This window comes from Osmerus eperlanus, chromosome 5, assembly GCF_963692335.1.
Source record: "Osmerus eperlanus chromosome 5, fOsmEpe2.1, whole genome shotgun sequence".
NCBI lineage: Eukaryota > Metazoa > Chordata > Actinopteri > Osmeriformes > Osmeridae > Osmerus > Osmerus eperlanus.
Window position 1 is genome coordinate 12,740,576 of NC_085022.1, and position 15,763 is coordinate 12,756,338.

At 40.0% G+C, this 15,763-nt stretch overlaps 2 long non-coding RNA genes across 2 annotated transcripts; both read right to left on the bottom strand.

The window, feature by feature from the left end:
* Window positions 1-2,757: 2,757 nt before the first annotated feature.
* LOC134020523 (uncharacterized) lies at window positions 2,758-3,736 on the bottom strand. Its single transcript, XR_009930415.1, has 4 exons — window positions 3,410-3,736; window positions 3,137-3,326; window positions 2,920-3,018; window positions 2,758-2,830 (listed from the first exon to the last, which is right to left on the bottom strand). It is a non-coding gene; the product is annotated as an uncharacterized LOC134020523 (long non-coding RNA).
* Window positions 3,737-6,533: 2,797 nt separating this feature from the next.
* LOC134020589 (uncharacterized) lies at window positions 6,534-7,734 on the bottom strand. The gene is made up of 4 exons (XR_009930425.1): window positions 7,587-7,734; window positions 6,853-6,912; window positions 6,681-6,740; window positions 6,534-6,577 (listed from the first exon to the last, which is right to left on the bottom strand). It is a non-coding gene; the product is annotated as an uncharacterized LOC134020589 (long non-coding RNA).
* Between the last annotated feature and the right edge of the window lie 8,029 nt (window positions 7,735-15,763).

Here is a 15,763-nt window from a genome sequence, read left to right on the forward strand (position 1 = left end):
GACATTTACAATGTGGAATTCCTCAGGGATCCTCATTAGGACCATTGCTCTTCTCGATTTTTACAAATGATCTTCCACTTGTTTGTAAAAAAGCCTGTATGTCTATGTATGCAGATGATTCAACACTATATATGTCTGCACCAACAGTTAAAGAAATCACCTCAGCCCTCAACAAAGAGTTGCAGATGGTATTCAAATGGGTATCTGATAACAAACTGGTCCTTAACGTTTCCAAGACTAAGAGCATTGTATTTGGGACAAAGCAATCATTAAGCTCTAAACCCCAGCTGAACCTGGTACTGAACATTGTTGCTGTTGAGCAAGTACAGGAAACAAAGCTTCTGGGTGTAACTTTAGACTGTAAACTATCATGGTCAAGACATATAGATCTCCTGGTGCAAAAGATGGGTAGAAACATATCTGTGGTTAAAAGATGCTCTTCTTTTTTAACACCTCATCTGACCAAACAGGTTCTGCAGACCCTGGCACTGTCACAACTAGATTATTGCTCGGTAGTCTGGTCAGGTACCACAAAAATTAACCTAGGGAAGCTTCAACGGGTACAAAACAGAGCAGCTAGGCTTGCCCTTAAGTGCACACCAAGAGCAAATGTAAATAACATGCATGACCGACTCTCCTGGCTGAAAGTTGATGAGAGGCTAAAAGCATCACTTCTGTCTTTCATTAAAAAAATTAAGACATTAAAAACCCCCGACTGTTTGTTTAGGCAGCTCACACTCAGCTGTAATGTACACACGTACCCCACCAGACATGCCACCAGGGGTAACTACACAATTCCAACAATTAAAACAAACTCAAAACAACGTACAGTACTATGCAGGGCTATGGTTGAATGGAACTCCCTTCCAGATCACATCTCAAAAACCCAGAACAAAGCTAGATTCAAAAAACAAGTGAAGCAACACCTCATGGCTGTTTGCACTGGATACTAGCATGTATTACTAATTTGTATTTATCTACTCATTTATCCTTTTTCCTATTTGCCATCTGTTGTCTTTATGTGTTGATGGTTAGGTTATTTAGTCTTTTTTTATTTTTATTTTTTTTATCTGGTGTTTGTATGTTGATTTCTTTTTTGCTATATGTTTTTTTCCTTTTCCTTTATCAGTTGTTTGTATGTTGATTTCTTCTTTGTTACATGCTTTTCCTTTTTTATCTGTTGTTTGGTACGTTGTTTTCTTGTGTGGACCCCAGGAAGAGTAGCTGGTGTCTTTGGCATCAGCTAATGGGGATCCGAATAAAATAAAATCAAAAACACAAATGATGATAATATTGTGGCAATCCCTCCTGCATTACCCCATACCTAACCCCATAATTACCATGTGCTACTTTTTTTCAGTAGCAAATATTACACCATGCATATCCATTTTTAAGAATTTATTTGAATAAATACAGTTTGTGTATGTGTGTGTAATGACCGCAGCCTCCTCAAGCATGCCCCTTTGAAGCTTGAGATACCCTATAAGATGAATATAGAGAGAGAAAAGGAGAGGAGGGAAGGGGCAGATAAACATGGTTACTTACACAGTCAGATAGATATATAGACAGCCAGATGCTAGAAGGATATATACAAATAATATACACACACATACACGGTATATATAGACAGATTTGAAACAACATTTGGAACACATCTTACTAAGAATTAGCTTGTCTCATTGCCCGCTCTCGTCTTCCTCCATCTCGGTCCGATGCAAGCTGCAGCCACCTTTTAATAAACTTTTCTACATCTCCATCGGATGCAGATGCAGTACTTGCATTGCATCGCACAGATTCTTAAGAAACAAAAAAACGTAATGGAACAGGCAGGTTAAGGCCATTCACAAGACAGGAAAGTGAATAAGCATACTAGGCAAAATGTTTGTTACTTTATGGTGTTTCTTATTTCTGCCTTATAATACTAAAATAAAACTTACTGAGGACAACATCTTTAATGGCAAGTGGCTCAAAGCCATACTTGCCATTTAACCCTCGCCAGTTGATTTGCTTTGCTAGTTTATTTGTCATCAGTTTGGCCATTATTCTCCACACTGTCTCCTTTATTGTCAACCCCCCCGCCAGCCCAAAAAAGGTGACCTGAAAGAGGAAAAGAATTGCCCCCATTAGCTTATAATAATTTTTATAGGCACTGAATCTATAATATCACATATCTTTATTTTTTTCATTAAAAAGAACCATAGGTCAAAAGTCTCAGCAAATATCAATTCAACAAATACATGAACATTCACCTACCAATTTTCGTTTGTATTCCACCTGTAAAGCAATGCTCTCCTCAAGCTTGATCAGTTCATCCAGCGATGTTAATGGAATGCCAGAAACATCTGGCACCTCCATTGGTTGACGAGTTGTTTGCAACTGTAGCAAAATAATTTGCTGTTGATGCTTGATAGTCTCCATTGTCGTCAAAATGTCACGGAGAATGGCTGAAAAATACAACAAAAACACCCACCAAGTTAATACCTGGGCATATACTAAGGGCAACAGGTTAAGACACAAGCAGTCAGACATGTTTTTAAAAGTATATTCAAATACAAATTAAGCCCATTACAAATTAAGCCCCATACAACCTTTTTGAGAAATGAATACGTTTTTTTGTAATAATTGCTGTTTAACACTTACGATCACACTTGGGCTGGTTGTTTACCCTGGGCCGGTCAGGGGTTGCCATGCTAAAGTTTTGTCTGGGGACACTTGTAGCAATGGCTGGTCTGGTGGGAGTTGGAGGAGCAATAGGAGGGTGTTTACCCCTCTGGGTTGAAGATGTGTGCTGTCATCTTCGCTCTCTGAGTCCCAAATTCTGTTTGTGCCTCTATTGAACAAAATAAGTTGTGTTTTAGGGATGATCTGCATTGGTTACTACCTCATTTATAATTATGAAGAGAGCAAACTCTGTCTTACCTTCTCTTCCTTCTCCTATAAGCTGGACGTTGGTCCTCCTCATCTTCAGTTTGAAGATCTGATGTCAGCAGTGCCCTTGGTAGCAGCAGCCGTGCCTCACTAAATGTATCTGCATTAAAATGGAAACAATTAATTAAATTAATGCAATTAAATGCTTAAATAAATCTAATGTCAATTGTGGTTGCTAACACTTTAATCATAATGAATTAAATTATACTTTTAGTTGCCCGGATCCTGATGTTATGATTTGCCCACGATTCTTCAGGTGGGTCTGCTCCCATTATGGCCCTGTTGCATCGCTCCCTGGCTTTGTAGGGAGGCCAGTAGCTTCTTCCATTTTCCACCCAAGAGGCTGGAACAACTTCTGTGTCTCCCGTGTCCAAAAAGTCAACAATATGGTACATTGTCTATGAACAGAAAAGGAATAAGTCTACAGAATAAGGTCCTACTACAGCTAAACGTATTTGTGGATCAAGTAAGTGTTAATTACTTCAAAGTATCTGTTTACTGAAGTCAAAGGCAAAGCTGTGTTCTTAGTTTGTGGAGAACAGGTCGCTGTGTTGAAGGATTACAATTTGAATCGGCACTAAGGGACTAAACACGCAGACAAATACAAGAACTTGTCTGATTCAGTGGGTGCGGGCCGCTGATGGTTTGCTAGTTAAGCTGCAGACCCTTATGATCACCTGTCAGCTGTCCTTCGCATATCCACCTCAGACATTCAGCCAGATTTCGATGCACTTGTTCAAGCCCACTGAATTTCTTTCACTGAACAAAATTAACTGAAAAAAGCATGTATTGCTTTTTGTATAAAGTTGATCAACTGAACAAAATTAACTGAAAAAAGCATGTATTGCTTTTTGTATAAAGTTGATCAATTGCATATCTTTAACATAGCCTACTGCAAAACAACTTTTCAGTGTTTGTGTAGATTAACTAGTTAGAAATAAAATGAAACACTGATGTAATGATTGTTTTTGTTTTTACTGTGTATTACATCTATAGTCTTTTCCTATTTGACCTACACCACTATTTCATATATTTATATATTTACAGAATATCCTTATTCTTCTGATAACTAGTAGCAGCTAATATATACTTCACTGAGAAAATGAATGAAAAGCAGAATTAAGTTCAAGTTATCGTTGATGCAGCCCTCCAACACATTTCAGGTTTCTCATGTGGCCCCTTGTAAAGATTAATTGCCCACCCCTGACCTAGACCATGGTATAACAATTTATTTTCATTGGTTAAATGCAGGTGCAAAGAACATTAAACAGTTAACACAAATTTTGTTTTACATGCCAAATGATTAAAAAAAAACTAACATATATGATTGTAGAAAAGTTTCAGAAAAAGTATAAACTTTTACCTATGCTAACTTTATGTACAACATCTTTTGATACTCTATGCTAGACATTTTGTTCAGCACAAAAATAATTCAGGTTTTATACTCAGCCCCAACACAACACTCAGCTCCGATTCATGACAAATGGAGCAATGGCATGCCTACAAATGTGTTCCTGAATGGAAGTAGTACATACTTGGTCACAGTCTCATCCATCCTAATGCATTTTAGTTCCTGGGACAAGTCTTTGAGAAGGAACACTCCCAACTGGCATGAATTTATCGGGTAGTCAAAGAAACTTGAACAATTATTAAACTCATTATACACCAAATATGGATCCCCATCAACCACAATGATATTCTGGACAATGCCTACCATACCATTATAACATATACAGTTATCTCCTGTGAACACCTTGACACAAAGGTGCGAAAGATGTATTTCTTTGTACTGCAGGACTGGATATGTGATGTGTAATGGCAGTGGACCCTCACTGTGTGGCTTTCTGAGTTTGGTTTCATTTGGTGTATCTGCACTACAATCTGCATTTTCAAACTCTGACATTCGTCTTACAACTTGCGCAACTGGAAACTGAGGGCTGCGAATCATTTTCTTTATTTGACCAAGGTAGTTCTCAAAGGGAAACCCAGAAATGTTGTCCAAACACTGGCCATGTTCTTTAACGTCATCACTGAGATGAATAAGGCTGTGCACATTGTACACAAGATTCTCCCTGCCATAAAGCTGTCCAAAGTGTTGTACAAAAGATACAAGCAAAGTTTTTGCAAAATCGCAGAATTCCACACACAGTTTTGGACATGCCAATATGGATATGGCAACATAGAGCAGCATGAAGTTGTTGTAAACTGGTGCGCTAACAACATCAACTAGTGCAACCGGCCCAGTATACAATAAAAATTGTCTATATTCAGTTGCCTTCCATCTATGTCTCTCTTCAACAGATCTGGGCTTTCTGGCAAATTCTGTAGGCATGTGACATTTGAATGACAAAAGTGTTTCTGACAACTGACTCACTTTTTTGTTGCTTCCTGCCCACAGCTCTAGGAGCTTCCTTGTGACTCCAAGGCAGACAAGGTGCATGTAATCATGGGGAAACATAGAAACCATTCCAATTCCAGTTTCAGTAAGAGGGGAGATGTCTCTGTGATGTTCCTCATCCATTTGAAGTCTGAAACTTTCATCAGTTCTAACAGGGCTTGTGCTGTCTGGAAAAGTCATTCTACCATCTACATGAACCCCATGTAATGTGCACTTATCACAGCCTGCATATCCAGTGTGATATTTTATGGCTTTTATGTATGCTCGTGCAGGAGCATCACACATCACTGATGTTATTTTTATAAACAGTGTTTTTCCTTTAAACGTAAAGCCAGCTGCTAAGATTTGTATCTCTGTCACTAGATCTCTCAAGTATTCTCCCAGAGGAAGAGGTTTTGATTTGCCACCAAACAAAGCAATCAAGCAAGGTTTTTTTAATCCTTGCACTAACCCCAAAATTGGCCACAACTGGATACATGAACTCTTGTAAAGAGGCAGCCCATCAAAATTTAATTGTAGTTTGATTGTGTGCCGATCTGGAATTTTCAACCAAGTATTATTCAAGAAACGTGACAGAGCATTTCCACCCCAAAGTAAAAGTATGCACCACCTGCAACTTGTTTGATTAAGTAATTTCTATTAGTATGGAGGAGTGTTTTTGCATCCTTAGGTAGTGATGGGTGGTGATGCCTTAACACTGACAACAAGGCATTCAATGCAACTAAAGTGATACTGTACTCCACAGCCCAGTTCATCAAGCTAGAAATTAGAGTTGGCTGTTGAATTTCATCATCGCTCTCAACCACATTTTCAAAGTCACCCACTGTCTCAGGATAGGCCTCTGCTGTGCACTCAGTGACCATCTCCTCCAAATTCTGACCACTATGATCATCATTTTCCACTTCATCACACTCAGCAACTTGTTCAACACTATCAGGATAAGTACTTTCAACAGGATCATTAACTTCATCTACAGATGTAAGACTATCTGTAAAGTATGATTCTAAACGTGTCTTGACTGTGGCTGTTGACTTTCTTCGCAGATTTGATGACAACGTATTCAGAATAACGCTCAGTCATTATGGCCAAAGGGTAGACTACAGATGGTAAAGGAGATTCAATTTGTGACAACTAAGAAGTCCAGATGTGCAGATGAACTTCAGAGCACCAGTCTTGGGCAAAACATTGAAAAAACAAAAAAATGATAAACTTACAGTAGCCTACAAGGTTCCTTTGCCAGTTGCGTTGGGCCTAGGGGTTAAACACATGAAGAAAATAAATGGATTGACCAAAATACACTTTAGAATTAAATATTGCTAAATGAGCTCATATTTTTCTACTTCTGTTGACTTACAACAAAAACGACTGCTCCCTCTGATTCCTGAGGCTGGTTCTGTGGTCAATTGTGTTGGGCCTAGGAGTTAAACACACACAATTAGTAACATGAAGAAATGGATTGACCAAAATACCCTTTAGAATTAAATATTGCAAAATGAGCTGATATTTTTCTAATTAAGTTGACTTACAACAAAAACGACTGCTCCCTTTGATTCCTGAGGCTGTTTCTGTGGTCAATTGTGTTGGGCCTAGAAGTTAAACACATAGACAATTAGTAACACGTTTAAGCATTTCATTTATCATTTGAGAATGTCATTTATTGTTTGAATTTTGACAGGAATAATCTTCCATAGGCTACTCCTTCTGATGTGAACATAAATGACCTTTTAAAGTGGGCGCCTCTGACTTGAATGACGCGAATCTCCTGCTCGAGAGGACAACACATTATACAACGAATACAGATCGTTTTCAGCTGCTTTCTTCAATATTGCTCACTCAAATACTGTAAGCGGACGATCCTACTTGAATGACTGTTGAACGTTTCTTGTGTTAAAGTGTACAAGTGGCTATCGAGTTTTCACCCGCTTCTGTAACATGTTAGACATAGATCAACTAAAAAGCTGCATCTCACAAGGAAGCAAAGTAAGAACGTGTCAAGCTGTATAATGAATACAACTATTGATATCTCTCTATTAGAGGATGGTGGTAGGCTACTGTAACAAGTCCATCCAAACCTGACACATTAGCTAGCTAGCTAGCTGCAACACATCATTAGATTAGGCTAGCTAGGTTACTATTACTAGTAAGCTAAATATCATAAACATTATCTAACGTAAGATAGACTTAGCAACACATTATTATTGTAATATTAAATATCCCGAAAAGTATCATATAGTGTATTTTTCTATTTAAATGGCCTTACCTGACAACGAACTGCTCCCTCTAATGACCGTTAACAGAATGACAGTTGAAAAATGTGAGCGCCTCTCACACACAGGCGCTGGATGGGTGCGCGAGTAGATGAGCGCCTCTCACACACAGGCGCTGGATGGGTGCGCGAGTAGCCTATATTCCCGCGGCCAATTCAAATTGTGTTGTTTTTCAAATTTTGTGCAACATATGATACATGATACGTATATCAAGAATACGATACACACAAAAATGATACTTTTTTTAAATGGAAATAGGCCCTACAGAACAGAACAAGCCCAACCCACAACTCCCAACACTCAAATAAACTGGTCCAGATAACTCCATAATTTGGTCGAAATATGCCAGTTCTCGGCCGCAATCGGCCCATGTCCGCACATCCAAAACCTAGCCAAATCTGGCAACCTATTCTGGGCCAGAGCCGGCTCAATTTAGGCGATCCGATGCCAGACCACAGCCGAGTGCGCCGACACTTAGCCGCAATCGGCCCGATTCGGCTGGCTACCTGGGACTTCAGCCGACCCGGACTTCAGCCGATTGTGCGGCATGTGTAGTCGTACTGATTACATCATACTGTACCTGGCCCGATTATGGTTCAAATGATGCGTTACGTTGTTGATGCAAAGCTTCAGCCTGAGTGTCGGCACTATCGGCTGAAGTCCGGGTTGGCTGAAGAAGCCTACGGTCTCATTAAGTTGGGCCGACTCTGGAATGGCGTCGTACTGACTAGGCATCACACTGTACCTGGCCCGATTATGGTTCAAATGATGCGTTACGTTGTTGATGCAAAGAGCATGACTAGCTTCAGCCTGAGTGTTGGCACTATCGGCTGAAGTCCGGGTTGGCTGAAGTAGCCTATACGGTCTCATTAAGTTGGGCCGACTCTATGTCGTACTGATTACATCACAATGTACCTGGCCCGATTATGGTTCAAGTTATGTGTTACGTTGTTGATTCACGAGCATGCTTAGTCTGAGTGTTGTCTCTATCGGCTGAAATCAGGGTTGGCTGAAGCTATACGTTCTCATTAAGTCGGGCCGACTCTGGCATGGTGTAGTTGTACTGACTACATCACACTGTATCTGTTTAGCATCTGAATTAAAATGTAACGAGAAGTGGGCAGTGTAGTTGCTGAAAATGTGCTTATTTTATTGATGAAACTGCTAATTTGTAAATTTGCTCCGACTTTTCGATAACCTAGCTAGCATCGCAGTGCAGTGCAGACACTAGTTGCTGCGTTTTATCATAATCCTATCAAATGAGTGAAATGACAAACACAAATGTTATGAGCTATTGAGCCTATAGTTAACACAAATGTAATACACAAGCACTATACAGCAAAAGTTTATAAAATGTTGCGCTGATAATGCCAGTGTTGCCATACTGCTGCAAGTCCAGGGTATTGCGCAATAGCCAAGAAAACACGTTCTTTGGATTAATAAACATCCTTTAGACGGGCTCTGCTTTGTGTTTGGCGCTGCCGCGCTAGCGTTGCTAGGAAAGATGAGACGTATACAGTGACGTAATGACGTAGCTCTGTGGTGGTTCTTTAGCCCATGGAAAAGCAAACCGGTTCTTAGTAGGCTCCGTTCTTGAACCAGCTCCGAACTGGCTCTAGCACCAGCTCTGAACTAGCTCCCGGTTCACTTTGGTGGAAAGGGGGTATAGACCATTGAAATCGATTAGAAATAAACACTAGGCTATGAAGGATTCAAATTATTTGTGTCTATTCCAATATGTAATGATGGTATTCAATGACACAAATCTGTGTTCTAGAAAGAGTGGTCTGGAGTCGCAGAGGTCCGATAATATCAGCTTTAATGCAGCAGTTGGAAATCAACACGTCCAGAGCTCTGGGGTTGTCTACGTTTCCCTACCCGCAACAGAGTTTGGGTTGGTTCACGAAGTCCAACTGGCTATCTGTCCCTCCCCAGCATATATTTATACAGTGCAATTAAAACAGAAAGATGAAAAAATGGTTGAGCTTGTTCTCTCGTGCATCAGGGAGTTGATCTTGCTTACGCGTCCCACCTGCTCGGGTGCCGTCTCCACCCAGTTTCAAGGTTGTTTCTGAAAATGAAGAGATAGAGACACAAAGAACAGCCTGCTTCCCACACCCTGTGTGAGACACTATGTTTAAGCCTGAGCACACTTCTCAGATCATAAGAAAGAACTTTAATAAGCGCAATATATTCTTTAGCTCAGAGACATAATTCTGCCAGACATCAGTTGATAACTTGGTTCAGTGCAGTAAGACAAATGCAAGCATCTTATTGACAATGTCCATGCCAGGGGTGTTGTTAGACATAAAGCTCTACTGGGGCACAGGCCCCTATTCATATCCCTTTTTTTCTTCCAAGCTTGCTGCGCACAATACACTACTCGGCTATAGAAATTCACCTTGCATAACCCACAATACCACAGTGGGTTACATCAATAGTTAATGCGAGCATGTGCATTTTTTTCGCATTCATTTGAGCGCAAATACCTTTTCTTTAGCTTCATGTTATATTGTTTTTATGATTTAGTCAAAGTAAGATGATCGGTAGGCCTATCAGTTAGAAACGTTCTTTAGTTGTGTAATATTTTCTTAGCCTACTTCAACTCTGACTTGTGTGCCGAGTCCGACACCTGGGGCCTCGTGTACAAACGTTGCGTACGCACAAAAAGCTTGCGTACGCTGGTTTTCACGCACACGGTGAAAAATGTACTTGACGTGATAATGTGCGGGCCGTCACGGAAACTTTTGAGCAGACGTGAGAATATGCGGACCGTCCACAAAGTCTTGTCTGGCTCTGTAACATGGCGAATTCTAACTGAAAGGATCCGAAACTCACCAAACATTACAAAATATAGTTTCCACTACAGTTACTGTCATACGTCTATGACGTTGACTATTCAAAAAACATAAAAATAAAAGTTTGATCATTAATGTGGATGATCACATCAAAATGCCAAAACGGCAAATGCTATATACTGTTTAATCCGTCACCACTTAATAACTTCTGTTAAGTATTCTGTGATGGCTCTTCCACATTCCTCCATACTGTGTTCCAAGCTACGAAGCACATGGATGTCTGTTAATCGTACCATAGCGATTTCACTTTATGTTGGCAGGGTTCACACCCACTAGCTGTATTTTCATCGCTCGCGAACAAACATTAGCTAGCACCTATTCCATTTATGTGGCGTTGTCAAAAGATGGAAACTTTGCTATGGCCAGTTGAATCCAAGATCAGCACGTATAGTTGTAGTTCTTCGAAGTCCCTTAGGCATGGTTAGCGAAACACTGAACAGAACTTCACTATATTCTCCCTTACAAAAAAAGTATATTAAAGTATACTATAAATATACTAAAATATGGATAGTACACTTACTTCACTTTTGATATACTTTTAAAAAGTATGCTTAGAAAATAGTATACTTTCAATATACTTTTAAGAAGTATACTTAGAAAATACTTCACTTTTGATATACTTTTAAGTATGCTTTGAAAATAGTTTATATACTTTTAAGAATTATGCTTAGAAACAGAAAATGGTATACATTTCTTCTGGAGTAGGATGTACGTTTTCTATTATTATACGGCAAAAACAGTTAAAATACTTTTAAAGTACATTACAGGTTACATTTTTTGATCCATCTTGTATATTCTAATTATTCATGTCTAGGAAAATCTATTATGCATTGCACATTGAATCTTTTTTGGTACTGAAGCTGTAACCTTAATTACTGCCAAAACATTTTGAAGCCCTATACTCTTATACTAATAATTATCAATTGGAGTATTAATGGAAAAAACGAAAAGGCTACTTGAGAAAGAAGCAGACAGAAGGGTTGCATTATGCATTTGAAGGTTATACTGTCAAACTGACTGAAGAACGAAATAATTGGCTGGTCAATTCCCATGATGCAAGGCGGTAAAAAGTGTTAAAATTTGCTGATAAATTTGCCGTTAATTCGAAATACAAATGTAACTTCATGAATTGTAACCAAGAGTTAAATGACTGTTACGTTTGATCAGTTACGTTTGCCGGTAACGCATTACTCTATTCTGACCACTTTTTTCAGTAACGAGTAATGTAACGCGTTACTATGTTCAAACCAGTAATCAGATTAAAATTACTTGTCCAAGTCACTGTGTGTTACTATTTTGTCATTAATAGTCAAATATATGTTTGATTTCTTCTTGCTTCTCTGGGAGTGAAGTCATGTAGCCTATAGACCAATTATTTGTTTGCAAACATTCGGGATGCGCGCGCAGCATGTTTGCAGAAAACCAGGAAAAGAGACAGATTAGAACACGGATTACAACAATGGAGGAGGAGAGAGAGAGAGATGCTAATTTTCCAGTTGGAAATACAATCATTATTTTAAATTTGTCAGCTAAAGATGGGAACATAAAGGTTCGTTGTACTCTCTGTGATGGTGGTGACAAAGTGCTGTCAAATTACAAAAACACAACGGCAAATTTAAAGAAACGGTCACAGCACAGTAAAACTCACAGAGCAAATCCCACAAGGTGGTACGAAGCAGAGAGTAGAGGGGTATTCGTCGTAGCTCGCTAAGCGGTTAAGCGAGCTAATTTTCAGGCTAAAATAAAAACGCCCCTCTTTTTGGTTCGTGGAAGCAACTTTCGATAAATCACCATAGTAACATATCAATTAGCACTAACCTGCTCCAGAGCAGGCTAACGTAAGTGTAGCTGGATAAGCTTGCCACACCCCCGGAAAATAACATGGCAGCTCCATTTTTGAGAGACCCAGTTGACCAAGCTATATTTTAGTTCGGTTAGCTTTCCATACCAATAGAGTTCTTCGCGATTGCCAAGATCCTTTATTTCACACGGATGAGTTCTTGTTTGAGCGATATCGATTCAGCCGACAAGGACTCATTTATTTGCAAGACCTTCTCGGGCTGTACATTGCAAATATCACACGACGCAGCAAGCTTGTGCTTTATTATGAGTTTATATGCTGCTGTATGTGAATATGTAACGCTATGTTTTACGAAATGTCTTGTCTTATCTGTTGTGCCTGTGCTTTTTATATGTTTCACTGTGGGAAACGTCATATCGATTCCTTTTTATGTCTTGACATGTGAAGAAATTGACAATAAAGCACACTAATACTTGAAACTTTAACTGTGCTTCAGACTGCATAGCCTTGAGGTTTTTTGCGTCAGGTAGGCTATAGGCTACATTTTTATACAGTATAGGCGATGCAGAAAACATTGGCAAAGCCGCAGCATGCGTTGCTGTAAGAAAAGTGTACTTGGCGCTAACCAGCTGATGACTCAATTCATCATATTCCCTGGCCATATGTCCAGTCAATGAAATCAAAGAGGGATTTACACATAGGCCTACATTCATATACACATATATAGTACATGATATAAGCGCAGTAGCCTACATATATCCTCATAATTGTCTATGAATTCGTATCAATTAGATACTCTTTGGCCTTGTTTTTATCTAGCCTACTTATTCTGAAAGAGTTGAGATCATTTTTTTCGCTAGCAAGATCTCATTCGATTATTAATTTCCATTAAGCCTATACCAGCAGGCACATTTAAAGAAATGTGATCTGATTGATTGGGGTAATGAGGCACTTAAAATGAGCCTATACATTTCCCCAAAACTTTCGCATTTAGCTTATCGGCAATTTTTTGCCAAGCTGCTTGTCTTGCTCTGGCCGCGGTGGCGGTGTTTGACTTAGCCATGATAACATGCTTGTCTGGACTCATTATAATAGTTTGCTCGGATGGCGAGAATAGCCTATCACCGCTCTCTCTTTCGTCTTTTCCGCCATCATACCGTTAGAAAATCACGGTTTTGGTGATCGACCTTTCCTGCCTTTTGAAGTAGGACGTGCACGTGCAATTTCCCTGATAAGTTTAGCCTGATTGAAATTAACCACATGATTTGGATGCGGATCAGCCGTTGACGAACCGATATTTGCTGTTCTCACTTATCTCGCTAATGTTAACGGGCTAAAGGGACAATTGATTAACTTAGCTTCAAACCTTACGACGAACGGGGCCCTGGTCCCCCGCCACCCAAACAACAAAAGCTAGACTTTGGTGCAAAACCAGTAAGTGGGGAAGAGTTGAAGAAGTTGGTCTGGCAGTATGTTGTAGAGGAAATGCTGCCCTTAAACACTGTTGACTCGCCCTCGTTTCGTGCCATAATTAACAAGATCCCTATTACTGTCAGTGCCGGGCTGCCTCACAGAACAGCTTTTTCTTCTTACATAGAGAAGGAGTATGCAGTGATGGAGAGAAATCTGAAGGCCGTGCTGAATGAGGTCGACTTTGTGTCAACTACTGCGGATATTTGGACTGCTAATAATAGATGTTATATGGGAGTAACGCTCCACTGGATCAGTAGATCCGCATTAGAGCGCCAGAAGGCTGCATTAGCATGTAGGAGAATTCGCGGTAGACACATGTATGATGTTATTGGCGCAGAAATCAAAAACATTCACTCTTCATATGGACTACTCAGAAAAGTAGTTGCAACAGTGACTGATAATGGATCCAACTTTGTCAAGGCGTTTAAAGTTTATCAGCCTGTCACAGAGTCCAATGATGAGGAGGGAGAGACTACCCCCACAGATGATGATGTCACTTTTTTAGATGTGTCAGAAATCCTCTCAGCTGAGGATGAAAGTGATGGCCAGCTGTCTCTTACCCCGCACCACAGGTGTGCTTCACACACCATCAACCTCATTTCTACAAATTATGTGGAGAAATACTTCCAATGCAGAGAGCAAGGCTGTGTATAGGAGCAGCACAGCAAAATGCACAGCTCTTTGGACCAAATCAAGTAGATCTACCCTTGCATCAGAAACAGTGGAGGAAGTCAGCAAAAGAAAGCTCTTGGTACCAACATCCACAAGATGGAATTCCTTTTTTGATGCTGTAAAGAGAATTGCAGATATCCCCATGAGTGAGCTGAATACTCTTTGCATCAAGCTGGGAATTAAGTGCTTCAAAGACAAAGAGTACCAGTTCCTGCATGAGTACTGCACCGCCATGAAGCCTCTGACTGCAGCACTGGATATTTTGCAAGGCGACTGTCCTTTACTACCCACACTTGAAGTTCTGATGCAGAAGACCCTGGCTGTAAAAGATGCCCTCTCCAGTATGACTGCAGGCCTTCCAGATGCCATAGTGCAGGTATACTCCATATTTTAAGCTAGTTAAAATTTCTTGCATCACACTATTTATGAACATGGAACATAATAGTCATTATCATCGCAAAAGAAGAATAAAACAAATACAAATGTCTCAGTAAGTAACCTTAAACAAAATTAAATCCATAATATTGATCCCACATTAGGTGTGGCTTGCAAGTAATTCAATGACATAATAAATTGTAGGCCTTGTAGGCATAAACATATGAATTATATTTTTCAGGTTATCCAGACACGTTTTGCCGGTCTGCTGGACGACAAAGATGCTCTTCTCTCAGCTGTCAGTTGTCCAAAATTCAAACTCCGATGGCTGAGAGATGCAGGTAGGAGGGAGCGAGTAAAAGAGCTTCTGACAGCAGAGTGCCGCCACACAACTACTCCTGCAGCACAGAGCCCTGCCAGTGTACCCACCACATCTGACAGCCAATGTGAGATGGACTTTTTCACTTTTGAGGCAGAGCCAGAGGAGACCTACTCTGCAGAAAATAGTGATGTGTCATTCGTGAACGATTCATTCATTTTGAACGAATCCTTACAAGGACTCGGGAGTAACGAGTCCTCTCAAAGAGTGATTCGTTCATTTTCTCGTGGCCGCGCATCGGGACTGTTGCATAGGCTCGTCCACGTAAACAGAAATTATTCGTTCATTTCCCGACTCGGTCTTCGGGTACGAGTCTTTGGATAATTTTTCACGTGACCTGCATAGGCTTTGTAGTGGTAGCTAGAGGAAACAAACGATTCGTTCATTTCCCGACTCGGTCTTTCTACGAGTCTTTGGATCCTTTTTTCACGTGGCCCGCATTGTATTTTTTAGTAGAGGAAACAGTTTCCTCATTCCTTTTCGCGTGGCCGCTGTTTTAGTAAGACGTGAATGATATTCGCTCAAGTCATCATACTGACTGGTTTTGTTATTTTCACTTTACATTTACACTTACAGTTTAGTGCAGTGTAATTGTTTGCCGTGATAATTAAA